Genomic DNA, 27853 nt, shown 5'->3' on the forward strand with positions numbered 1-27853 from the left:
ATTGAGAATGAGCATGTCGAGGGCTCTTGACTTTACTTTGTAGTAGATAAAATTTAACGTCCTTCAAAGAACATACCGAATATAAGTTAACTACATAATTTGTAACCTAGGTTCCTTAAAGACTTACAAAAACTACACTCTTCTGTCTTGAAAAGGCGGCGAAGTAGAAGTTGGAATTTTACAATCAAAATTAATTTTATTGTTGTTGTTCCTTATAATACCTCTTGTGTAAAAAGAAATTCGAGCTAGAACTCAATTGTGTTTGGTAACAAAACTGTGTCGACTAGTGAAATATATTTGCAACCCCCTCCCCCACAACATTCTGTCAATTCAACGCCTCAGCCCATTGTTGCTCCAAAATCTAGTGTATCAGTGGTAGCAAAGTGTGGGTGTATGCTATGGCTACGGGGTGCTCTCTCTCTCTCTCTCTCTCTCTCTCTCTCTCTCTCTCCTGTCGATATATATATATATATATATATATATATATATATATATATATATATATAGGTTCACAAGCTGTCATTTTTAAGACAAAGCTGCAGCAAGTAAGCGCTGTGTAAGGGAATTTAAAATTTCGGTTTTGAGGGAAATTAGGGAAATTTCGGAAAGATAACACACACACACACACACACACACAATACTACAAACACTAGCGCTACGACACAACCAAAGATGACCGATGCCAGAATTTATAGTGAAAATTAACAAACAATGGATGCTGTAGCACTCATCCCGCCCCTCTGTTGTCGACGACGTCACCCGAATGCATTCCCGTAAGTTATGTGAACATGTTTAAAGGCTTTTTTAAAATTTTCTTTTACCTTTTAATTCATTAATCATTACCTTTTATTCTTTCTACAACATTACTGCAGCCAACGATTAAACTTCATGTCTTATTTTGAGAATTTTAATTTCTCACTCAGTTGTTTGGAATAAAGCCAGAGGTTTCTTCTTAAGTCCCCCGAGTTGTTATGTAGTCGTATAATGTCTTTTAACTTTTGTCAAAACCTGTGTATCTTTTTCTCCTTTTTTGAAATGGCAGGCCAACGGAATCTTATTGAATTTCTAATGTGGCATTTGCTGCTTCCTCCTTCACCTTATTTATCAGAAAGTATAAGTCTGTTAAGGAGAAGTTTAGTTCCCTACGCCAACCTTCAACAGTATTCGAGATCTTGTGCCATTGTTAAGAACATATCACATTTTAATTGGCATACTGGGATTTTCCTCCCATTGATTGATCATACACTCTGCGAATTTCATGACTAGCCATTTCCCCCATCCTTACCATCCACGCTTCATCAACATTGTTTGGTGGAAAATGTGCCATTGCAGCAAACATGCAGAAAACAACTGGTCTTTTTCTGCGTACCTGTACTCCTCTGTTAATCCTGGTTCTTGTACTTTGTATCACATACATTGGTTGAAGTGAAAACTGTAGCCGTAAAAGACTGCTTTCATAGCCTTAATTGTAGCCATTTCAAAACCTAGCACTGCAGTTTTCGGTGACCGCCCAGGTATCTTATTTTTCAGTCCATATCCTCCACATGTAAGGTGGTCACGTCAATTTCGGTTTTGTATGTTACGTCACAGAGAGAGCTAATTACGTTACTTTTAAACAATCTTTGGCCTTACCGTGGCACAGTCTTTGCCTCTGCGCAGTCAGATACATTCTTAGTTGAAGTGTAGTAGGTGATGGACGTATTCAAGAGTGCTGTGTTAACTCGTGATTATACCTCTTAGATGGAGAGCATTGTAAAGGACAGCAGGCAGTCCATTGACAGGAAGCTAAGCACTATTATTATGGATGACGCCCTGGTAGACTAAGGGTAGGGGATCAAGTTCGCCTGTGGAATTTTCCAGTGTTGGTAACGCTGGGGAGAAACTGATGAGGGAGCTTTTTGCACAGTAACAGAGGTTTTACCAAATTCTTATATTTTTAACTCCAGTAGCACGTTTTATAAATAAAATTTCAAGAAGAACGGTATGTTGAGCTCTTATATACTAACTCAAGCCTCCATGTGGCTTGAATGATGTACAGGATACCTTCTAACATTTTTTGTATGCAGTCGTCGGAAAATTTTTGTAAACTTGTTGTACCTTTATGCTGGAGATAAATGGTCGGCGTATTAACCATAAATCGTCACAGTGAGATGATTTTCGCTCTTAGACAAAAGAGGAAAGTTGTGAAAACTCAGGGTCTAGGGGTTCTTACACTAATACTGTGGGGTTTTCTACAGATAACATTATCTGGATTGTATGGAGTGTCACCTAAGCTAAGAAAGCCTTGTGTGCACTTCATTCAGTCAGCTACCTGGGTAGCAGTTTCTGATACAACGTGCATATCTGAACCATTTAATAGACCCCATAACTATCAGTCCTACGCCGCAAGTCCAGAAAGTCACAACCTGTCACAGAACCTTTGAAGTCTGGTTCAAGCCTTATACCCGCCTCGGAACCAGAGTATCACCATCATTTACGGGAAAACACCGTAGATTGTTAACTTTAGTGGATCTCTGTGAGTATGGCTGGTCTTCTCCTGCTTAAACAGTCAAACCCGATTGTATTGGTATCATTCGTTCTTGTATATATCACTTTGATTCTTGCTGAAGATGTTTGGTTTAGTATTGGAAAAACTGGGTGCATCAGTTATCTTTCTTTCTTTTTTTTTTACAGGGTGAGTCAAAAAAGACTTTACAACTTTGGAATGATACAGAAATTTATTGAGATAACTTACAAAATAACTGAATATGCCATTTTATAGCAAACAAACTCAAGCTCTGCATAAAAGTATCAAGTGTCATTTTGGTTCAATGTGACTACCACTCGTGATGTGACAAACATCCCCCCGGTAGTAAGTTTCCTCCCACACTCGTTGCAGAAAATCGGGCGTAACTTGTGAAACGGCAACGTAGATTCAATTTTTTATATCGGGTAAATTGTTTGCTACGGGAGGAGCAGGCACACAGTCCTTAATGAAACCCCGAGGAAAGAAATCCAGTGGTGCCAAGTCTGGGGAGTGAGGTGGCCATGCGATTCGCCTGTGACGGCCAATCCAACGACCTGGGAAGTGATTCTCGAGGAAACTTCGAACTTTTGTGAGGAAATGAGGTGGTGCGCCGCATTGCTGGTAACGGACCATCCTATCTCGGCCATCGTCTTCGATCTGAGGGATTAAAAAGTTTTCAAGAATATCCAAATACACAATTGCAGTGAGCATGGCATTTTAATTGTGCACTACGCATTCGCTCCAGGTAGCGGAATGGTCTACTGACGCACTAAGTGAATCAAACTTTAGATTGTTCACTACAAAATAACACATCCATCGATTCTTTAAGTTATCTCAATATACACTCCTGAAAATTGAAATAAGAACACCGTGAATTCATTGTCCCAGGAAGGGGAAACTTTATTGACACATTCCTGGGGTCATATACATCACATGATCACACTGACAGAACAACAGGCACATAGACACAGGCAACAGAGCATGCACAATGTCGGCACTAGTACGGTGTATATCCACCTTTCGCAGCAATGCAGGCTGCTATTCTCCCATGGAGACGATCGTAGAGATGCTGGATGTAGTCCTGTGGAACGGCTTGCCATGCCATTTCCACCTGGCGCCTCAGTTGGACCAGCGTTCGTGCTGGACGTGCAGACCGCGTGAGACGACGCTTCATCCAGTCCCAAACATGCTCAATGGGGGACACATCCGGAGATCTTGCTGGCCAGGGTAGTTGACTTACACCTTCTAGAGCACGTTGGGTGGCACGGGATACATGCGGACGTGCATTGTCCTGTTGGAACAGCAAGTTCCCTTGCCGGTCTAGGAATGGTAGAACGATGGGTTCGATGACGGTTTGGATGTACCGTGCACTATTCAGTGTCCCCTCGACGATCACCAGTGGTGTACGGCCAGTGTAGGAGATCGCTCCCCACACCATGATGCCGGGTGTTGGCCCTGTGTGCCTCGGTCGTATGCAGTCCTGATTGTGGCGCTCACCTGCACGGCGACAAACACGCATACGACCATCATTGGCACCAAGGCAGAAGCGACTCTCATCGCTGAAGACGACACGTCTCCATTCGTCCCTCCATTCACGCCTGTCGCGACACCACTGGAGGCGGGCTGCACGATGTTGGGGCGTGAGCGGAAGACGGCCTAACGGTGTGCGGGACCGTAGCCTAGCTTCATGGAGACGGTTGCGAATGGTCCTCGCCGATACCCCAGGAGCAACAGTGTCCCTAATTTGCTGGGAAGTGGCGGTGCGGTCCCTTACGGCACTGCGTAGGATCCTACGGTCTTGGCGTGCATCCGTGCGTCGCTGCGGTCCGGTCCCAGGTCGACGGGCACGTGCACCTTCCGCCGACCACTGGCGACAACATCGATGTACTGTGGAGACCTCACGCCCCACGTGTTGAGCAATTCGGCGGTACGTCCACCCGGCCTCCCGCATGCCCACTATACGCCCTCGCTCAAAGTCCGTCAACTGCACATACGGTTCACGTCCACGCTGTCGCGGCATGCTACCAGTGTTAAAGACTGCGATGGAGCTCCGTATGCCACGGCAAACTGGCTGACACTGACGGCGGCGGTGCACAAATGCTGCGCAGCTAGCGCCATTCGACGGCCAACACCGCGGTTCCTGGTGTGTCCGCTGTGCCGTGCGTGTGATCATTGCTTGTACAGCCCTCTCGCAGTGTCCAGATCAAGTATGGTGGGTCTGACACACCGGTGTCAATGTGTTCTTTTTTCCATTTCCAGGAGTGTATTTCTATAGCTTTACAAAGTTCTAAAGTCCTTTTTGAGTCAACCTGTGTATACACTGATCAGCCAGAACATTATGACCACCGACTTGCTGTCGATATAAAACAGTCTAGGCGATAGCAGCGTCACCTGGTGAGGAATGACCACTAGTCACACACACCCACGGTGCAGTGAGCGTGCTGTCCGTGTGCTGAATGGGGAAGGCGAGCGATTGAGTTTGACCGAGGGCAGATTGTTATGGCCCTGAGGTTTGTCACGAGAATTTCGGAAACTGCACGAGTTTCCGAGTGGTTGAGGAGCGCTGTTGTGAGTGCCTTCAATACATGGCGAAACCAAGGTGAAACTACGACCAGACATCGTAGGGTTGGCGTCAACTCATTGCAGAGACGGAAATCGTATGTTTGTCAGCTGGTAAAACAAGACAGGTGGCAAACTGTGGCAGACCTAACATCAGAGTTTAATGCTGGGCACAGTACAAGTGTGTCTAACCACTCAGTGTACCGAACACTTCTAACAATGGGCCTTCGCAGCCGACGACCCTTGTAGACCCTTGCATGTGCCAATGTTAACCCCACGACATAGGCAAATACGAGTGATTATCGCCACTGTGTGTTAGCGCAGTGGCAGAGTGTTGCTTGGTCTGATGGATTCCGATACCTTCTTCATCATGCCGAAGGGAGGGCGCGAATACATCGTCTTCCAGGCGAACAGCTCCTTGACACCTTGGTGGCGGCGGCTCCATAATGCTCTGCGAAATATTCACGTGGGCATCAACGGGTCCAGTGTAGCTCGTGCAAGGCACCATGACGGCCAAGGAGTATCGTACACAGTTTCGCAGACCACATACACCCCTTCATGACTATCATGTTTCCTGACGGCAGAGGAATTGTTCAACAAGATAATGCCCCGTGTCCAGAAGTGTAATGGGGTTGTTCGAGGAACACAGTGGCGAGTTTCATTTGACGTGCTGGCCCCCCAGCTCACCAGATCTGCAACCGATCGAAAATATCTGAATATGTGACTGAATGTGGCTTCAGAGCTCATCACCCCACTCCCGGAATTTACTGGAATTAGTTGCCTTGTGTGTGCAGATTTGGTGCCAGTTCCCTCGAGCATCCTACCAAGACTTCATTCCTTCCACGCCACTAGGCGTCGCTAATCCGTGCCAAAGAAGGACATACCAGCTATTAGGTAGGTGGTCATTATGTTCCTGGCTGATCAGTGTACATCTACATGCCAGGAAAATGATGAAAGCAGTTTTTAAACATGTCAGAAATCCTGCAGACAGGTGCGATAGTACCCAACACATTCAGTAGTATCACATCCGAATAGTCTCTACACGAATATATAGTGTAGCTAGGAACCCACATGAGCCGTGGTAAAAATTGCTGTTTTGAAGAGCGCGCCGCAGCGCGTAGTGTGAAGCAGTCGCCCTCCGTTTCTGGCGGTGGCGCCGCTGTGGCAATCGCAGCTTTGGTGTCGCCCTATGGTGGGAAAGGGAAAAGGTTGCCTGTTCACGTGCATTTGAGGGGCGCTATGAGCTCGGCAGTCGGTCAGTCTGGGTCAGTCTCTCGTCCCCAACTTGCTAGTCTGTCTCTCGTCCGCATTTGTTAGGCAGTTAGTGTCTGTCTATCGTTCGGAGTGCTAGTATGTCTGTCGTTCGAATCAACCTTTAAAGCGGGCAAAATGAGAGTCATTCCACTCTCCCAGTAAGAGAACTCAGCTAGTGGTATCCCGGTCGGGGCTTAGTTCCTGCATCTGAATCTGCGCCAGTCTGCACGAGTTTGCTCAGACATCGTCATTGGCGGTTGGATCGATTGGTTTGTCGGTCGCGCACTGAGATACAAGATGACTTGTCTGCCTTGAGCGTCGGCGCATGTGGGGTCGCCACTTGAGTCCAGTGGGCCGCGGCGTATAGCGAGGGGTAGTGACTTCGCGGTCGACACCAGAGCAACAGGAGTCAACCCACGACATCAGTCTGGCCGGTGCGAGCTGCGACGCCGTGAGACGGGAGCCGGCGCGCCTTCCTGCGTCCGTTGAAGCGGCTGGCAGCGGACGGTTCGGGAGAACGATTTGGGGGTGCTACCCCAGGTCTTCTCGAGAAATCGCAATTTATTAGAAGTTAAGTGATTGGTGATATGTTGTTTGTTTTTCTCTTGTTAAATTCTACTTATTTTCTTGGTGAGGTCACCAGCAGTTTTGCTTTGTGGTCGTCCCACCATTCTTCTCCATTTGCCCAACCGCGGGAAGGAGGTTGTTTATAAATTGGGTGGTCCGTTTTTCCCTTGTGGAGTAGGGGCAGGTTAGAGCAACCTGCGGTTCGGGTTGTTCGGTAATCTCCCTATCAATCTACCGTACGTTAGTAGCTGCCTCTGTCATGTTTGTCGGATTTGGCGTGTTAACGAATTTATTGCTTGGAGTGTAACGACCTATTACCTGAAATATGTTTTGATATTTGGAAACTTTGATATTATTGCCTATGATCTTGAGAAGTGGTATCTAAGTACTGTGGAGCATCTTAACTATTGTTTGGCCAAACTTGTAGAATTTTATATAAGATTGTATTTCATAGGCCTTTATTTAAATGATCATTTTAGTATATAAAGTTGCCACTCTTACACAGTAAGACTTTTCTTAGAAGTTAAAATCAAGTTACACCTTTGGTGGCAAGGTTAATATTTTAATTGTTAGTGTTTTGTACCATTTCCATCCCTCCTACGGGGGGTGCATAGTTTGCGTGCTTGTGTAAATTGTTAAAACTCTTCGTTTAAAGTTATCTGGTGTGTTGCAGATTTGCACCAGTGTAGTCTTTCAAAGACTGTTGTGAGTGGTCGTGACTACAGCCGTGTCAAAAGGGAGCGGCAAAGTTCTCTGCCCAAAAGCTTACACAATCAAAATTTGTTTCTTTCTGCCTCTGAATAAATTGTAACTTTGATACTTAGAGGATGCTTTCTCATTATAATTTTAAATCTGTTTCTTTTAAAAAATGGTTTTAGGCACTATTAAAGTGAATAAAATTCTGCCTGTTTTTTGCTTGTATCTGTAACATTGGGTGAGGTACATAACTCCATACCTGTATTCGTTTCATACAAAACAGAAGCAAGTTTCATCGCATGTTGTTCTGTGGGCTCAAGTACATTTGTTCCTGCTTACGAATGCGTATGTGAACTGCTCGATTTAATTGCGTTGTAAGTATATTGGTTGTATTTATTTTTGGTCGCATCCATTTTCTGTGCGTTCTTGCAATTACTGGAGAACTCTATAATAGCAGCTTTTTAAAGAATTATTTGATATTCAGGTTTATTATATCTTGTCAAGGAATGAGTTTGTAATTCTGCTTTGAGTGATGTAGCTTCTTGCCACTGAGTATGCTTTATTGTCTCCGTGACTAGAGCATTCTTCCTTGCAAAAAAATGGTTCAAATGGCTCTGAGCACTATGGGACTTAACTTCTAAGGTCATCAGTCCCCTAGAACTTAGAACTACTTAAACCTAACTAACCTAAGGACATCACAAACATCCATGCCCGAGGCAGGATTCGAACCTGCGACCGTAGCGGCCGCGCGGTTCCAGACTGTAGCGCCTTTAACCGCTTGGCCACCCCGGCCGGCTCTTCCTTGCAAATGTTAAAAATGCAACAGCAGTTTTAGAAGATTCACACTCAGATCCTCATTTATTTCGCGACATTAGAGAATTCCTAGATCAGGGCGAACGCATTCATGAAATTAAGGAGGGACTTCAGAAAGGTGTAACATTAAAATTGAATGTTTTGAGAGAGGAAGTAATATGTTGCACGTCACACTGGAGTGTAATGATTTTATTAGGTGGGCTCCAAGGAATGGGGTCCGTTTCTGTTCCGGTATTTTCATGAATCACCTGTATGGGAGTAACTTGGAAGCTTAGATAAGAAAACCAGTAAAAGAATATTCTATTGTAATATGTGTGGTTTCAGTAAACCAGAATGCTGAGATAGGGTATTTGACCCCAAAGTCAGTGGAGCGGGTCTCTCAAGAATTTAAGTAGATTTCGGAAGGTCCATCACCTATCTCGAGACCGATGTATTTTTGTTTACGCCGATGAATTTCCGCTTTATGGCTAGTTAATACTCACCAAGGTTGCGACTGCTCAAGTGGTATTTAAATTTTGCAGAGGATTTTTTTGTACATTTGAGCCTCCGCAGACTTTGGTGAGTGAAAAGGTACCCAGTTAACTGACTATAGTTTCATGCTCATCTGCATTGGTGTAAGAGTTAGCCATGTAACAATAACACCGTATCTTGTTAATCCATCATGCATTAAGAGAAACTTTAGCTCGGCCCTGACCGCCCATCGTGGCAATGATCAGAGTCGATATGACCAGTCACCCAATTTGTTAACCACAATGTTTAACACTGTACATCGTGAAATCCATCAGTTCACACCCTCAATTTTGCTCCTAGATATCATTAGCAACTTTGATGTGTAGTTTGTGGTCTATTTATAACAACTTGCCTGAGAAGGGAAATGTTCAAGTCACTGCACAGGGGAGGTTGGTTAGCAGAAAACAATATGACAGAAACAGGTGAGAGAGATGCTGAGCAGTATGATTTACGGATGCGACCAAATATTTACCAAGTTGTTGATAATGTCTTTATTAGAAATTTTCAAGGTTTTGTTTAGATTTAAGCGTACGATAGACATTAAAAGGTTTGTCATGCTCATTACTGTTTTAATAACTGATCTGATTACCGTTTTAATAACTGATCTACGGATGGGAAAAGAAATCAGGGCTCTCATTTGTCAGATTAAGCTGCGTTAACAGGGCTGATCTGGTTCTTCCCGGAAGTTTGCCGAACTAAGTAGAGGGCGGGGGGAGGAGTACGTGCCGAGTGTGGCACTACTATGTCTCGGTTTTTTAAGTTGCCACTACTTCCTGCGGTTTGCCAGCGGATAGCATGCCGTGCTGTGATTCTGTGGTGGAGGGAGTGTTTATCTGCCGGTCCAGAGCACTGAGTGAGTGGGCTATGAGCAGGTAATGGTGCTGGTTGGTTGCCACAAGAAAATGGCCTCAAGTTGAGAAAGGGAGTATTGGAGCAAGGTTGCCTGCAAACATGGCTGAACCGTTGTGCAATCGATACCTCGTGCCACTTCACGTCTTCTGGAACACAATCTTTCTAGTGAAGGGGAGGGGGGGGGGGGGAGGGGAGTTGCACATTTGCCGCGAATGTCACTGATGCCGGTTTTCTGGGAGAGGTACGGGCAGTGCAGGTCTGCGGGGGAACGGGCTGGCTGTTTTTCTACCGTCCATGTAACTTGCAAATTTGTCTGGCTTATCATCTTCCGGGCACGAGGACTGTGTACTGGAAACGGGAGTGACGCATTATTCCTTTGGCCGACCAGATTTGGAGGCGGGCGGTGGGTCTTCGTCATTCACGCATCTCCTGGTAGCTTCAAGCATTTCACTGTTTGTCATCACACAGCAGCTTTCGATTTTCAGTGAGTTACTTTTAGGTCGTTGCTTTGGTGCAGAGACACCACGGCATTCGTAAAAATTGATTTCATCCCCGCTGTGAACGTGATAAAAGTGACTGGTTTGGTTTCGGCGCACGTTTGCTGTTTCTGTGTGGGACTTAGTTCATCCTCCTGTTGTTGTCCCTGTCCCTATGTCTGAGCTGGCGATTTGAGGAACGCGTCACTTGTATGAAAAAATATTAGCTTAAATTTGATAATTATGATAGAGTTGTGATTCGACTGTGTATTTTTAATTATTGGGGTTTTGGACTGCTTGGTGGTTATGAAATGTTTTTATGTTCAGTGTCTTGTTACTGATGTTCAAAATAATTTTGTTTGCCTAGTACGTTATGCACTAAGCTTATGCCTCTTATGGGGGCAAATCTGTTGCATGTGTTTTGGTGGGTTATGGTTCCAAGCCAAGTTTGTGTTCAACATAGTGAGGTTCATCCATCAACCATCGGCGTCTTTCTTCCACCTATGTTTTCCGTCTCTGGTTAAGTATATATGCTTCCACCTCGTGGTGTGATTTGAAGCTGAATCTCAGTTGGCTTCTGAACTTTTTTACCATCAGGTGCTAGGGGGGAAGGGTGGGGGGGGAGGGTGGGGGGGAGGGTGGGGGGGGGGTTGCTTCGGCCTGTTACCTTATTACCTTTCAGCGAATTATCACAACAGTTTTGTTTACGTTTCCAGAGCGTAATCTGATGACATAAGTTTTTACCCGTTTTACTTAAAAGCTACTTCTCTGTTCATCAGGCTATCGTTATATGCTCATTCCTTGAGTGTGTACCACTGGTTGCTTAGGAAAGGAGAAGTGTGGTGAGCAGCGTAGTAGGCCTGACCTAAGTCGAAATGAGCCGTTCGTCCGGACCACATTTTCGATTGCATGGTGGTTTCATATCAAGCAGGTTTAATTATTTTCTATTATTTTTAATGAACTCCTTTTAGGTAAAACTGAATTATTTGTTGTATTTTAGTCAAACTCATTCTAAAGAGGTTTATTGCCTGCCCGTTTTCCTGTCATGTTATACTTGTTTAAAAACACTGTTATCTGGGACATTCTTGAAATTTGTACAGAAGCGTTTATCCTTTTAAATAAGAAAAAGAGCCTTTTAAAACATTGTATTATCGGTTACCAGTAATTTCCCTTAAATTGTTTCATGCAGTTGGATGGTTTTATCTTAATATGTCAAGCTCCTGTTGAGCTGCTTGGTGAAATTACTTTTCCTGAGGTGTGCTCATACATATCTAGATATGAATGATGTTCAGTCATTATTTTGGTCGGTCCTTCCACTCCCATGCAACCTTACGCCAGTAGTCTGTAGTCCGCCCCCGTTAGCTGAGTGGACAGCGCGACAGAATGTCAATCCTAAGGGCCAGGGTTTGATTCCCGGCTGGGTCGAAGATTTTCTCCGCTCAGGGACTGGGTGTTGTGTTGTCCTAATCACCCTCATTTCATCCCCATCGACTGGCAAGTCGCCGAAGTGGCGTCAACTCGAACTACTTGCACCCGGCGAACTGTCTACCCGACGGGAGGCCCTAGTCGCACGACGACTGATGGTACGAATTGTGGGCCTGCGGAGTAGAGTAGACTTGAGGTGCCGTTACTTGTGGCTTGTGGATGTTGTTCTTAGTCTGTCGCCGTTCCTTGCGTGTGAGACACAAGGAGTTACATAATGTGCATGATGCGTATAAAGCCAGCTCTGACAAGCAGCATTATACATGTTGATTCAGCTGCCCCAGCCTCTGGGTTTTATGCAACTCACAATGCCTGCAAATACCACGCACAATATTTTCATATTCTTTCGCTCGCTAGCCAAAAATTATTAGTCCTACAGAAAAAAATCAACAGAACCATTTGGAGGAAATTTTATTTTTTAAATTTTGTTCTGGGATGCGTTTTCGCTAGAGGCCGTAGTTTTCGAATTAGTAAAGAAAAGATTACAAAATTGACCTTCAAGCATATTTTTCTTGAATAATTCGAAAACCGTAGCCTCCAGCGAAAATACATCCCAGTACAAAATTTAACTATATTAAGTTCCTACAAAAATCTTGCGTTCATTTTTTTTTTTATGTGAGGCTAATAATCTGGACGTGGCGAGCGAAAGAGAAAGAAAATTTCGCGAGGTGTATTTGAAGACGTTGTGGACTGCATGAAGCCCAGCGATAGGGGTAGCTGGATCACTGAACTGTCATCTGCTGTTTGCTAAGAATGGCATTATCTAACAACTATCTAAATGTAGACTGTTTTAGTAACTCCTGGCGTGAGGTGGCAGTACACAGTATATTATGTTTGTTGTATATGTTTAAGATTTTGGACCATTTATATGTTATTAGCTGGTCTCTTGGATTCCTAAATGTTTTTGTATGTTTCGATTAACTATGTTGTTATGTAGGTCATGTGCGCCGTGAGTGCCTTATGGTGTTTATGGAATAAGCCGTTTTTTTATTTCTTATACTGAACTGTTTCAGGTTAGTTGCTGTGATTTTTCTTGTCTCTTATATGCGCAGATGTGGTGAGGTTAGTGTACCAAGATGCATGTTTATGGCAGTTTTCAAATGGCCAACACACACTGTCTTTCAAGATGGAAGCTACGGTTCTTAACTGTTAATGTATTTATGGTAACCATTTGACATATTAGACTCAATGTTTCTGTAGTTGCCATACTCTGGCTCATTTGTGTATGCTGTTGTGGTATTAATTGTGATGAAAATTCATTCAAATTTATTTAATCTCAATATTTTATTAATAATTTGTTGCAGTTGTTAAAATTTATTTTGGAAGAATTGCCTTCATGATTCCGGTGGTTGTTGCTGGTTGTTTTGATGTGGTTCAAATTTATTTAAATTTTATGTAACCTTGGTCTGTTTGTGAAACAGGTAGTTATACTTGGTTGATCTGATCAAGTAGATTCTGCATCGGTATGATGCTGTTTATTCATGTTATCAATAAATTTATTCTTTACAGATAACCTACCCTCAATCAATTCAATCCTTTAATCCTAAGAACCCAGCTGCGCACATCAAAATCTTACAAGTGTTTTCACAACTATTAAAAATCCACTGCTTCAAGTTTTGAGGACTATCTGTATGAGTCTAGAAACCCGTGTGGGGCTAGGAGAAATTATTTTTATACTTTTTTGTCCCATTTTGTTAAACGGGTATATTGAAAATTCGCTTTTATCTGAACAAACGGTTTTCTTTCATTTTTGAGGAGTTCTTTGCCTGAAATTTAGCTGTGTATACCTTATCGTCTTGTTGGTGTTGTTTTCGTATAGTATTTCTTATTATAAAGGAATTTAAAATAGAGCTCGGTTGTGTTTGACAATAAAATCGTGTATTTGCGCCCTCACGACCCTTAGTTACTTTGACTTCTCAGTCTACTGCCGCTGAAAAAATGTAGCGTATGAAGTAAAATCTGACACTAATCAGAAAAATAATTGCAACAATTAGCCCACCATAACAATACATGAGTGATAAATGGCGAAGCACATGAAATAACAACTCTGTGAAACTTGATTGAAGACATAAAATAATTAGTTTCCTACATCCATCACTCCCACAAATGGATACAAAAAAGTCGTTAACGAGAGTCATAACTTAAATACATTCATCAGTTCGCAACATCACGAAAACAGGACTTTATAACATTGCGGAAACTGAGTACACAAGTTGGGTACTCTGTCAACAAGTGTTTATTTTGTGGGAACTATAATAGTAACTTCAGCAGTACCAGCATAAAAGCGCGCGTATGATAAAACGTTAACACTCACAGTTAGTAATAAAAAGTATATTAAGTTAAAAAGAGCAGAAAATATTTGTGCAACCTTACAAAATATAGATATAATGTTACTTGTGAATATAATGTGCACAGGTGTATGTATTTCAGACCCTGCAGATGATTTTTTTAGAAATCTAGGCTAAGCGAATACGACAAAATATAAACCGCATGCGGCCATTAGCAAACAGATGTAATCGCAGAATCGTTAATGTAATAAACAATTGTTTTCGCAGACAATGTTTGTGTTAGTCACGATGACAAATTAGTTGCATAGGTTAAAAGACGAAAGGAAGCCATAAAATTTTAAAAACTCTCTCACTGTACTGTGTAAGTCAGTTTTGTAATAGAAGTAGAAACTCATGGAAGAAACACGTCTCAGATGCCTTTCAATATTCTCAGATAGTCTTGGGTATCAGTCTTCCATGTACATTGATTCTGATGTACGTCTCGCTGCAGCTGTATGAATGTTGCCTATAGCGTCATCCTTTGGTCACACTGGTTGATTCAGTGGTCTTTTAATTCAACAATGCTTCGTTGAGGGATGTCAGCATGTCTGTATGATACACAAGCTCACTTCGTCGAAGTATTAGTCACTCACCTACTCGAAAGAGCACGATGGTCACTTCGGTACACTGCAGACGGCGTAGAACTGCTGACAGGAGGTCGTATGGTCATCCACAACAGACCTAAGTCGTCGTTATGAATTAGTGTCTATATGCCACTGTGGTGTAAGTAATTAGTGCAGTACGTTGGGGCAACGTGGAGGAGTAGCAGAATGGCAGAAAGGAGCTACCGTGTTTGGACCTGCCTACTGCTGTCAGTGGATGCAGGTCCGTATCAGCCAGTGTCTGAGCGAGCATTTCGAAGGAAAATGCATCCGGTGGGCATTCGGAATTGAGTACATTTGAGAAGGCCATCTTTCAGAGTGCCTCCTCGGTAGGCCAAACAACCCAGAAGCTGGACAGTAGTTGACTGGAGTCATATATTATAGGGAACTGCATTTTTGCCTCTTTCCAAATGATGCAAGGCGAGAAGTGCAATGACGAACAAAAGAGGCGATTAATCTGCAGATTTTGAATGGAGTGTTTAGGTCAGAATTGGTTCTGTGAGTTTTTGGGGTGGCTCGATAAATCACCTGATCGTCATCCCACTGAAAATATATTGGACGACTTGTAGGAATGAATTAAACATCACATCAACATCCCTGTCAACATCCCTGCAATTTGATAGCTCTACGGCAATCTAATCATTAACGAATGCCGTGAGCTGGATGTAGCATACACAGCGGGAGCGAGTGGAGACACCCTTGTGTGAGGTCAAGATGGCTGCTGGGAACCTGTGAAGCGACTTTGACACTAATAAAACGTTATCAAGATCACACATTTATTCATTGTGTTTACAGTTCGTTGTTCTCCCACATCAGTCTCATCCGATGCTTCATTCAGCTGTGTATTGGATTCTGGATGATATCTGTTTATTCAACTCAGCATTGCAGATAGTGGGTGTGCCCAGAGGGAAAGATTGGTTTCACACTGGCTGTTTGAATGTCCTCTGTCCCACTCCAAAAGATCTGACCCACTTGCGACATACTGGTGTGCTTCCTGCTTCAGCCTCTGTGTCAGGCTTAAGAGATTTAATAAAAATTTCTAGTTTACTACCCTTTACTATTCTGCGCCATAAGAATACCTACAGAAATCTGTGTCTCTTCACCTTATCGAACTGAGGCCATTATGAAGACTAGAAGTGGTGTTACATGATATTAATGAAATGTCTTCTACGCTTGAATAATTTTTTGATCTAGTGCCCATTTTTGCGTGTCTATACAAATAAAATTACGTGTGCTACTCGTTAAAATCTGAGTTAGCGCACTGGTTTCGTTGCCCTGTTTCGTGTAGTTGGAACTTACACGATAGGCGGCAGCTGTCAGTGTAAGTTTCGTGAAACCTGGAGCTCTCGTGGATGCTGCAGACCTCGGCTAATGGCAACAGCAATTACTAGCGTGGCTCCAGGGGCTGCACCGGGACGGAGCCACGAGGGGCTCTTTAATGATGCATTCGGACGGCCGCAGTGATAAAAGGGGTATTTATCATTGTGGCCGCAGAAGATGGTGGCGGCAGCGCAGCCGTGGAAGGCTGTCCCGCAGCGCAGCGGGTGAATTAATATCGGCCTCTAAATGGTAATTGGAGATGGCAGATAGGCAGCGCTGCCGCCCGCTCCGGTTCACCGGCCGCCGCAAATAGCTTATTGATTCCGCAGAGGCGCTTATTAGCGCGCGCCCTGACAACTTCACAAGCAGTCCGTCCCCAGCGCGCCACCGCCGGCCGCTTCTTGCGCGGCGCACCGCCGCAGCATTATTTAATGCCCCTCACGCGCGTTAGTCGCTCCCAACGGGCGGCATCAGACGCTATGATACAATAACCTAACACCCGACGCTCGCTATTATCCCTTCACTTATAATTAGAGTCATCAACGCTGTGACTGTGCCATTTATGTCGACTGACAGCTATAACCATCTTTTATGCACAACTTTTAGAGCCCACAACATACCATCCCAGTACTTACCTGAAGCAATCTGAAGTCGTCGAAAAACAAAATCTGGATAGCCTGAGGGAATCCGAACCACTGTCTTCCTACTACGGCATATATACCAGCAAATTAAAAATATAAATACACTACTGGCCACTAAAATTTCTACACCACGAAGATGACGTGCTACGTACGCGAAATTTAAGCGACAGGAAGAAGATGCTGTTATATGCAAATGATTAGCTTTTCAGAGCATTCACACAAGGCTGGCGCCGGTGGTGACACCTACAACGTGCTGACATGAGGAAAATTTCCAACCGATTTCTCATACACAAACAACAGTTGACCCGGGTTGCCTGGTGAAACGTTGTACCGATGCCTCGTGTAAGGAGGAGAAATACGTACCATCACATTTCCGGCTTTGATACAGGTGGATTGTAGCCTATCATTCCTGCTCGCGTTGGTCGAGATCCAATGACTGTTAGCAGAACATGGAATCGGTGGGTTCAGGAGGGTAACACGGAACGACTTGCTGGATCCCAATGGCCTCGTACCACTAGCAGTCGAGATGACAGGCATCTTATCCGCATGGCTGTAACGGATCGTGCAGCCACGTCTCGATCCCCGAGTCAACAGACGGGGTCGTTTGCAAGACAACAACCATCTGTACGAATACTGGTAGAAGTAAAGCTGTGAGGACCGGGCGTGAGTCGTGCTTCGGTAGCTCAGTTGGTAGAGCACTTGCCCGCGAAAGGCAAAGGTCCCGAGTTCGAGTCTCGGTCGAGCAAACAGTTTTAATCTGCCAGGGAGTTTCATCTGTACGAATAATTCGACGACGTTTGCAGCAGTATGGACTATCAGCTCGGAGACCATGGCTGCGGTTACCCTTGACGCTACATCACAGACAGGAGCGCCTGCGATGGTGTACTCAACGACGAACCTGGGTGCACGAAGGCAAAACGTCATTTTTTCGGATGCATCCAGGTTCTGTTTACGACATCATGTTGGTCGCATCCGTGTTTGATGACATCGCGTTGAACACACATTGGAAGCGTGTATTCGTCATCGCCATACTGGCGTATCACCCGGCATGATGGTATGGGGTGCCATTGTTTACACGTCTCGGTCACCTCTTGTTCGCATTGACGGCACTCTGAACAGTGGACGTTACATTTCAGATGTGTTACGACCCGTGGTTCTACACTTCATTCGATCCCTGCGAAACCCTACATTTCAGCAGGATAATGCACATCGGCATGTTGCAGGTCCTGTACGGCCTTTCTGGATACAGAAAATGTTCGACAGCTGCAATGGCCAGCACATTCTCCAGATCTCTCACCAATTGAAAACGTCTGGTCAATGGTGGCCGGGCAAGTGGCTCGTCGCAATACGCCAGTCACTACTCTTGATGAACTGTGATACCGTGTTGAAGCTGCATAGGCAACTGTACCTGTACATACCATCCGTGCTCTGTTTGACTCAATGCCCAGGCGTATCAAGGCCATTTGTTACGGCCAGAAGTGGTTGTTCTGGGACCGGCCGGTGTGGCCGTGCGGTTCTACGCGCTTCAGTGTTTAAATAGTTCTAAGTTCTAGGGGACTGATGACCTCAGATGGTAAGTCCCATAGTGCTCAGAGCCATTTTTTGGTTGTTCTGGGTACTGATTTCTCTGGATCTATGCACCCAAATTGCGTGAAAATGTAATCACATTTCAGTTCTAGTATAATATATTTGTCCAATAAATACCCGTTTATCATCTGTATTTCTTCGTGGTGTAATAATTTTTATGGCCAGTAGTGTAGAAAAGAATATGAAAGCCGATAGTGCGAAAAGAAAAGAAAAGAAAACTGTTCAGATAATCACACATTGATCACGTCTCCCCAAAAAAATATTAGGTATTTTCAAACAACTACAGCAACTGCATTTAGAGCGAAAGGCAACAGTAAGGTACTGTGACAGGGAACAAGCAACACATGTAGGAAACACAGGTACAAGAATAATTGCGAAAGCTGTGGCACGTTTTGTACGGCAGGAGCTTTTATGTTCGATACAGGAATTGCGGTAGGTTAGTGGCGTCACCAAACCGATCACTGCCAACCAATTAAAGGGCTGAAAAGTACATAAATGATTTCTGAATAGTGGAGTATGGTACTAATTATATCTCCAGTAAATGAAACGTAACGTTTTTTAAGCGTCTCTCTATTTTTCCCTCATAAAATTATGTTAACAAAACGTACAGGACCTTCTTGTGTGGCAGCTCGAAGAAGAAGATAAACAACAGTGAGTTTTAAATGGTGTTCCCATCTTTTGAAACATTAGAAAAACGAAATACGGAAAGCTAGAATATGGACAAGAAGTTAACTGTCTGCAGTATTGTTAAGTCTTTGATGTTGAGTCATAACGAATTGCTGCAGCTTGAATCGCCAAGGCAATGAAGTACAAAGTATTAACAAGCACATGGAGAAGCCGGCCGCTGTGACCGAGCGGTTCTGGCGCTTCATTCCGGAACCGCGCTGCTGCTACGGTCGCAGGTTCGAATCCTGCCTCGGCCATTGATGTGTGTGATGTCCTCAGGTTAGTTAGGGTTAAAGCAGATCTAAGTCTAGGGGCTGATGACCTCAGATGTTAAGTCCCATAGTGCTTAGAGCCATTTGAGCCAATTTGAGCTCATGGAGAGACTGCATACAACTCTGAAACGTCACATCCTGGATGTTTTTGAGAGGATAGAATGTTACATGATCACTGAAGCAGACTGGACAGATTATTAAATAAGTAAAGTGAATCTCGACTGTAGAGGTCTGGTGCCAAACTCCTACAGTCGTCCGGAGAGAGCCGGGCGGAATGTGGTACCGTGGACCTAGCTACGCTCGAGAGTGCAAACGTCATCAACAATGCGAATTTAGACTAAAAGCGGTGGCTCGTTTTCTTTTACAGGTTACTATTCCTTGCTGTAAGGGCTGTGATTTTTGATATTTTTTGTCTAAACCAGCAAGGTAAAACAGAGGCCACTACTTCCACCACATCAAGTGGATTTACTGGTCACGTACTCACACTGAGCCGTGAACACTTCCCAGTTTATCAATGGGGAATAATTGAACATGATTACTACTGTTATCGGTGCCATGCGTGCAATGGTCGTGCCGATGGCGCGAGACGTGCACGACCTTATAGCAACCGTTATAGTTCTGCATTATTCTGTTACACTAGAAATGAGTTCACGCAATGAAAGAGAGAGAATGTGAGATTAACGGACTCATTTGTTAAACAGTTGAGAATCGAACAATAATACAACCAAATGGGGGTGGGGGTAAGAAAGATTCGAGTTCAGCAGCCTGCCGCAACGTACGTTCATAACAAGCCACGATAGCAGGAGGAAAGGAATTTTAGTAACGATCGCCATATTATCAAATAGAATCCCATTTAGTAAAGGAAGGGGTTGCAGGCGTGCAGCGACCACCACCATGAAACAGCCAAAGACCAAGAAAGATGCTACTGTGCGTGAATCGCTAGGTAGCCTCCCGTACTGAAGGAATAAAACCCGCAAGACGCTAAACTATTCACAATGACCTATCAGGTTCCCTCTGGGCCGCAGGGCGCGCATCTACAGTGCACGTCGGCGCTCATGCTTACCGAACTTCATCTCTTGGAAGCGACACCTCCGGTCTCCGGCACGGTCACACTTGAACTGCGCTACTGCCCCTTTGTCCACTATCCACCCGCGGAGGGCGGTTGGCGCCTACCCGCGAAAAACGGGCGCGCACCTGAACTGGCCAATCATAGGGCCGGAATTTCACAGGAAGGCGACCTCGCGACGTTAAAATCGAGCAGAAATAGCAATTACAAGGTTGGTAAGGCAGGTTGGGGAACTGAGGAGAAACTTTGACCACTACTGAACTTTCAAACGACACCACGTGCTACGCAGGCGTTCGGAAAAAGTATGGGAAACGGGAAGCCATTATGGCTGCTAGGAAGACTGCTGCCCTCGCCTATAAATAAAGAAAATTTCTAGCGCCAAGCTCCTCTCACAGATCAGTGTGAGACAAGCTGTAAAAATCGTCAAATAAATCAGGCAACCCATAGAAATTATTAATATTATCTGAATTATTATTTTATTGAATACCAGAATGCTGGGATTAGAAATATGAAATACGAGCACTGAATGGTGAATGAAGTGCACGTCTTTCAAGACTGCCTCGGTGAATCTCGATGCTGAAGTCTTCCCGGGTTATCAGCCGAGTCAAGGTGTCGTTCTGTGGCAACGTTTCAACAGGTTTCCTACTTGTCATCTTCAGGCAAAGTGTCGAGTTCATGTCCTGCCCGGGTCTCTATAGCTGTTGGACAGCAGGCTCGCCTCGGTTATGTGCGCCGGCAGCGCCAATACCGAGTCTCCGAAAGGGACGTCGCGGCCCGTGGTGGGTAGGAGTCGCGGCCAGTGGAGGTGGTGGCTCCCTGCGTGCTGGGTGGTCCGTGCGTCGCGTCCTTTTGAGGCCTGTACATTCCATCCGCTGCCTTCGCCGGTTTTGCATCGGAGCGTTGTTGTCGTATTTTCGGTATCGCTGCATTCCGTGTGGTGCTAAGTTGGAAACCGCTATCCCGGTCGACAAGGTTATGATGGACTCGTATCTCCACAACCTCTTTAAAGCTCGAATCTGACAATCCGTACTCCGAACACAGCAGCTTCTTTTGTTCGAAATGAGACATTTGATTTTCGTTGAGGATGTGTTTCACCACTGCAGATTTCTCCGTTTGGCCTAGGCGAACGCTAATTACGTGTTCTGAGAAGCGCTACGATATACTTCACTGAGTATGGCCGATGCATTGTTTGCCACACTCGCAACTGATGCGGTAGAGTGCAAGTCTTTCGATTTGACGTCACTTTGGCGACTTGCGCGTCGATGGAGATGAAATGATGATGATTAGGACAACACAACATCGAGTCCCTGAGCGGAGAAAATCTCCGACCCAGCCGGGAATCGATCCCGGGCCCTTTGGATTGACATTCTGTCGCGCTGACCATTCAGCTACCGGGAGCGGACGATGCTGTAGACTCCAGATGTCTATATTCATAGTTTATTCTGCACTGAGCCCTGTACATACTTGAATTTGGCCGACGCTCTTTTTCAAATATCCTGGTAGTCTTTGCCGTGGGTGGCCCAGAACAGAGAAGGAACTTCGAGCGCCTAGTGCCATCTTCATGTATGTCTTCTCTCTTCATCTAGCTCGGTTGGAAGCGCGTATTACATGCATCTCAGAATAGCCGTGATTGTCATAGATTTTCCGCCGGCCACGGTGGCCGAGCGGTTCTTGGCGCTCCAGTCCGGAACCATGCAGCTGCTACGGTCGGAGGTTCTAATCCTTCCTCGGGCATGGATGTGTGTGATGTCCTTAGGTTAGTTAGGTTTAAGTAGTTCTACGTTTAGGGGACTGATGACCTCAGCTGTTAAGTCCCATAGTGCTTAGAGCCATTTGAACCATTTGAACAGGTTTTCCTCACGTGCTGCAGTTAGGAAGGTACTCACCTTGTCGCGTACGTCTTGTGCTCTCCGCACCAAGTTTGTGAGCAGAGATTTGCGTTTTGCTGGATGGTAGCAGCTAATGGCGTTAAGGTACAGGTCGGTGTATGTCTTCTTTCTGTAAACAGAATAGCCTAATGTGCCATCAGTTTGTTCTTTACTATTACTCTCATGCCACTTGGAACTGCATCCAAACGCTCGTCTTGCTCGTGGGAGTGAGTAGGCGGTAACATGTTGGCAACCAGTAGAATTTGCAAACGCAGGGACTCCCTACTCCTTCCCACGACAGGTCGCGGCACTCCTTCCGGAGGCGACAAATGGGCGCTGTCGACGCACATAAACGAGGGGAGCCTGCCGTCCAGCAGCTAGAAAGACCTGGGCGGGACATGAACCCCCCATTTCGCCTGAAGATGAAAGGTAAGAAACGTTTTGAAACGTTACCGCATACTGACGCCTTGACTCTGCTGATAACCTGAGCAGACTCCATCAATAACACATTTGTCAGGTAGCAATACTGGATTGTCTTCTAAAGCAGCGCGCGTTAACTGGGCCGATGGAGTAGCGCCTTGTCGGCAGCAGCAGCGGTGCTCACCCACTCGCAGGTGGATGACTGACAGCGTCCAGATCACGCAGGCGAAGCGTCAAGCAGACCCACAGGTTGATGGCAGCCTCCGCGCCCCATCAGTGTAGCTTCGGGAATTGGCAGTGCAGCTGACAGCAGCAGCAGCCCCGCCCTTCCAACCCAGTTCGTGCTTACACAGACGATCGGAGACAGCTAGGCGTGCCGAGGGTCGAAAGCTAGGCATGCCCTCTCACTGGATAGCTGCAACTGAGACTGTGCGCTGGGCGATCAGCAGTCAGCTCATGAGTCAGGCACTTGTTAAGAAAGGTGCGGTATTTATAATGGCTCTTGCCGTGCACTCTGTGGCACTGGAGATGACTATGTCATAATGTGTCTTGGTTTTTCCTCTGCTTGCCCTCGTAGTGACTTCAGGCTTTCGCAAATTCACATTTCAGAGGCTCTTTTCTGCTGGCTCTAGTTGCGTTCTATGCTTTGTTAGCAGACTTAGGCGCTCGGTCGTTCTCCTGTACTACTGTTTCTCGCAATTTGCTCGGCGTTTCTCCCTAGCTAGCTTGGGTGAAGTTTTAGTGTCGGCCGGGAATATTATCCTGGGGCATAGCATCTCTACCTTCGGCCAGAATTTTTCAGTTTGGAGTACCCATAATAATCTCATCGTATATATTTTGTACCAGTAATTATACATTACAAAACTTTTGTTATTCTCCCTTTACTCTAAAGCCAAATTACATGATTTTCAATGTTTGATACATCGAAGCTGTAACGTAGGTCTTAGTAAAAGTCATTGTCACACACTAACACTATTATTCGTATATTTGTAGATTCATCTCTTAGTTTACATTCCCTTACTATGACTGAGCATTATTTACAAATCGCTCAATGGGTATCTGATGCACCCATACATCTGAGCTGAACACTAACTTTTGTTAAAACAGAAGTAGATTACACGAATCGCAATCAGAACCACAACGGCAATCACAATCTCCCTTTCTGCATTGCTTCTAGTTCGTCTAGTGAGCGTAGAATGTCTAGATTCAGGGTATTATTGAGGAATGGCAGGCAGCATCTCTAGCGGCTTCTCAGGTCAGTAAAACGTAGGTTCTTCCCACTTATGTGTAGCCATACCAAGATCGTAACTGGTAGACGAACAGTCGCGCCTGTTAAGTCACAAATCGTACCGTGTATTGTTATTCCGCTATCCCGTAATTCCTTGTCCCACGCTGGCTTCCGACCATCACGCGCCTTGTGGCCAACGTGCCACACTCATAATATTCGGACTGACGGCATTGTTTCCTGATGTGACCCGTGAACATGCATTTAAAACATTTCAGAAGAAAAAAGCTTCGTGATCGCTCTGTCTTCGTGTAGAAATATTCAACCTGCACCAATTTTTTAGCAATCTTAATGGTAGTAGATAATTCGCTTGGGTTCTCCATGATGACCCTTCTTGACTTATGAGCATAAATACTACTTACAAACACTTCTAGAGCTCTACTCTATGCCTCATGCAGAATCACTCTATTAGGCTCGGCATACTGCGTTAGCTCATACGTTGGCGAGTTCTGTTTCCTAATCCTGCCAGAGAAGGATTCCGCTGATTCGTTGTACTTCTGTGACTTTTTTTTCTTTATTGTGATTTTAAACACCTTATACAAAGGCGGGCTGTCAGCAGCACAATACGCCGCTCTTAAGCCTTGAGTTTGACAACAAGTAGTACATAAAGGTGGCACAGAGAAGACAGTCAAAACGGTGGGCAAAAAATGTAGACACTAAAAATCGAAGAAACATGGAGCCGTTCACGCTGGACGAGAAACATCACTAACACTAGGTGACACGGTGCACATAACATGGATGATGGTGACGGCACGTGAACGGTGGTGGCGTGACGGCGAACAACACTACACACAAACGAAGGCACACACACGAAACACTGATGGCGATGATCTCAGGCGCGCGAATGTTCACTGAGTGTATGCGAGTCCGGGAACCTGCCAAGAGAGGAGGAGGAGGGAGGGGAATGGGAGAGGGAGAGGGGAGAGCAGAGATGCCATTGGCAGAGGAGAGAGGGGGAGGGAGGAAGGGGCAGGGGAAGTCTGGGGGAAGAGGGGAGGAGGGAGGCGACGGGAGGAAAAGGAAAGAGAAGGGAAGGGAAGAGAAGGGAGGGAGGGTGCCTAAAGGAAAGGACACAGGAAGTGGGGGGGGGAGGATCAAAGTTGATAGGAGGGGTAGATGGAGGGGAGGAGGGAGCTGGCGGAAGCCACCCTGGGAGAGGGTAAGGAGGGTGGAGAGATAGAGACCGGGTGGGACGTGGGAATACAGGCGTGGCAGTGGGAGGGGGTGGGAGAGGATTGGTGAGACAAGCGGATGAGGAGGATCGAGTTTGTGGGAGGTGTACAGGATCTGTATCCTTTCAAGGAAGAGGAGGAGGTGGGGGAAGGGGATGAGATCGTACAGGATCCGCGTGGGGGAGGGGAGACGGATGCGATAGGCGAGGTGGAGAGCATGGCGTTCAAGGATTTGGAGGGATTTATAAAAGGAAGGGGGGGCGGAGATCCAGGCCGGATGGGCATAACAAAGGCTAGGGCGGATGAGGGATTGATAGGTGTGGAGGATGGTGGAGGGGTCCAGACCCCACGTACAGCCGGAAAGTAGCTTGAGGAGACGGAGTCGGGAGTGTGCCTTGGCTTGGATTGTCCGGAGATGGGGAGTCCGGGAGAGGCGACGGTCGAGGGTGACGCCAAGGTACTTAAGGGTGGGAGTGAGGGCGATAGGACGGCCATAGATTGTGAGATAGAAATCAAGGAGGCGGAAGGACGGGGTGGTTTTGCCTACAATGATCGCCTGGGTTTTGGAGGGATTCACCTTGAGCAACCTCTGGTTGCACCAAGCGGTGAACCAGTCAAGATGGGATTGGAGAAGGTGTTGGGAGCGCTGAAGGGTGGGGGCAATGGCAAGTAAGGCGGTGTCATCGGCAAACTGGAGAAGGTGGACGGGGGGTGACGGCGGCGGCATGTCCGCCGTATACAAAAGGTACAGAAGGGGGGAGAGGACGGAGCCTTGGGGCACACCGGCGGAGGGGAAAAAGGTGTAGGAGTCGGTGTTATGGATGGTGACGTAGGAAGGACGGTGGGAGAGAAAGGAGTCGATCAGACGGACGTAGTTAATGGGAGGGCGATGCTTTGGAGCCTGAAGAGGAGACTGGAATGCCATACGCGGTCATAAGCTCGTTCGAGGTCCAGGGAGAGGGAGATTGCGGAGCGACGGGAATTAAGCTGGTCGGAAAGAAGATGAGTGAGGTGAAGTAGAAGATCGTCGGAAGAGAAGGACGGCCGAAAGCCACACTGGGTAACGGGAAGGAGGCGGTGTTTGCGGAGATGCTGGTGGATGCGTCGGGTGAGGATAGATTCCAGGACCTTGCTGAAGACCGAGGTAAGGCTAATGGGACGGTAGGAGGAGACGGCGGACGGCGATTTGCCAGGTTTAAGGAACATCAGGATACGTGAGGTTTCCCACAGGTCGGGGTAGTAACCGGTGGACAGGACTACATTGTAGAGCCTGGCCAGGGTGGAGAGGAAAGAGACAGGAGCTTCACGAAGGTGACGGTAGGTGACACGATCGTGACCAGGGGCGGTGTTGCGTTTCGTGCGGAGTGTAGCAATGAGATCCTGTGTAGTGATAGGGACATTGAGTTCCGTGTGTGCAATGTTGTCCAAGTACTGGAAACCAGGGGCGAGGGGAGGGACAGAGGTGTCAGTTCGATCGCGGACATCCGGGAAGAGAGAGTAATCGAACTGGGGATCATCGGGGATGGAAAAGACATCGGAGAGGTAACAGGCAAAGTGATTGGCCTTACTAAGGGAGTCAGGGAAGGGGTGATCATCATGGAGAAGAGGATAGTAGGGGGAGGGTTTAGTTCCGGTAAGGCGATGGAAGGCTTTCTGTGATAGTCCGTTGGGTTTTTGCCTAAGAACCTCGCGCTGTTCTGCTTCCGAGAGCGCTGTACTAAACCGTTTGCCAGTTCATCAAACGTTTGGGCCTTGCTGAGAGTCTTGTGATACATGATTTACGTCGCCCACTACCCTTAATGTGGCCATATTCAAGGACGTTTCTTCCGACCATTTTACAAATTTGGCGGCAGTCTTCACTTCACTAATAAAAACGAATATTCATGCGCTGTTTTGCCCATAGATGGTGCTACGAGGTTATCTGCCGTGGGATTGATACAATGATTCGCTTACATTCAACACAGTTTTATTTTCTCCTGAATCAAGGATCCCCTGCCCACCACCATTTCATTGAGTTGCTGCTCGTGTTTCTGGCCTTTGTATTAATTCAGTCAACTGTTGTACTAGAAAAGAATTAAACTGCTTACATTATTCTTAATCTGTACCCTGTAACATAGCCAAATGAGATTCTACTCTCTGGTGTGCTCTGTGATGAACCCTTCTACAAGTACTACAGGCAACTGACAAAGATTGAACACAGGGAAGTGGTGCCCAGAAAACTTACATTGTGTACACCTCACTGGCTGTAAGTAAACGTCTCTAGTGCTCCCAAGGAACTGAGACTAGCCTGTGGTCACCTGTGGTCTAATAAACGACGCTCTTAACGAACTGTCAAGATCCTATGACTTAACGTGTCTATAAGAAAAAAAGCAACGAGAAAGAAAACAAAAATCAGTCACTTACCACTCCGCATTGTTATGAACTTCAACGTGTACCTGTTGACCTTACTTTGGAGCTGCATACATGGTCGGATGCTGTTGCCTGAGATGTGCGGATGTAGCACCAAGCACTCACGTCTCTACCACTGGTACCCACTTGCTAACACCAGATAGAAGGGTCCAGTCCCAGAAACTCCTAGAGACATCACGAGAGTGCCGGGTCGAATGCGGTGATGAGGACCTAGTTACGCTCGAGAGCGCCAAGGAAACATCGTTCAAAATGGTTCAAATGGCTCTGAGCACTATGGGACTTAACTACTGAGTTCATCAATCTCCTAGAACTTAGAGAACTACTTAAACCTAACTAACCTAAGGACATCACACACATCCATGCCCGAGGCAGTATTCGAACCTGCGACCTTAGCGGTCGCGCGGTTCCACACTGTAGTGCCTAGAACCGCTCGGCCACATCGGCCGGCCGTGTTTGCTGCAACTAGCTCAGCATTTCCCCCTAGCTGGCAGTCTACTGGTCAT

The 27853-nt window shown here is 45.9% G+C and overlaps 1 non-coding gene across 1 annotated transcript; it reads left to right on the forward strand.

Annotated features, from left to right (window-relative positions):
* The first annotated feature begins 17276 nt into the window (after window positions 1-17276).
* Trnas-cga (transfer RNA serine (anticodon CGA)) lies at window positions 17277-17351 on the forward strand. The gene has a single exon. It is a non-coding gene; the product is annotated as a tRNA-Ser (tRNA).
* Window positions 17352-27853: the final 10502 nt, after the last annotated feature.

This window comes from Schistocerca cancellata, chromosome 1 (assembly GCF_023864275.1).
Source record: "Schistocerca cancellata isolate TAMUIC-IGC-003103 chromosome 1, iqSchCanc2.1, whole genome shotgun sequence".
NCBI lineage: Eukaryota > Metazoa > Arthropoda > Insecta > Orthoptera > Acrididae > Schistocerca > Schistocerca cancellata.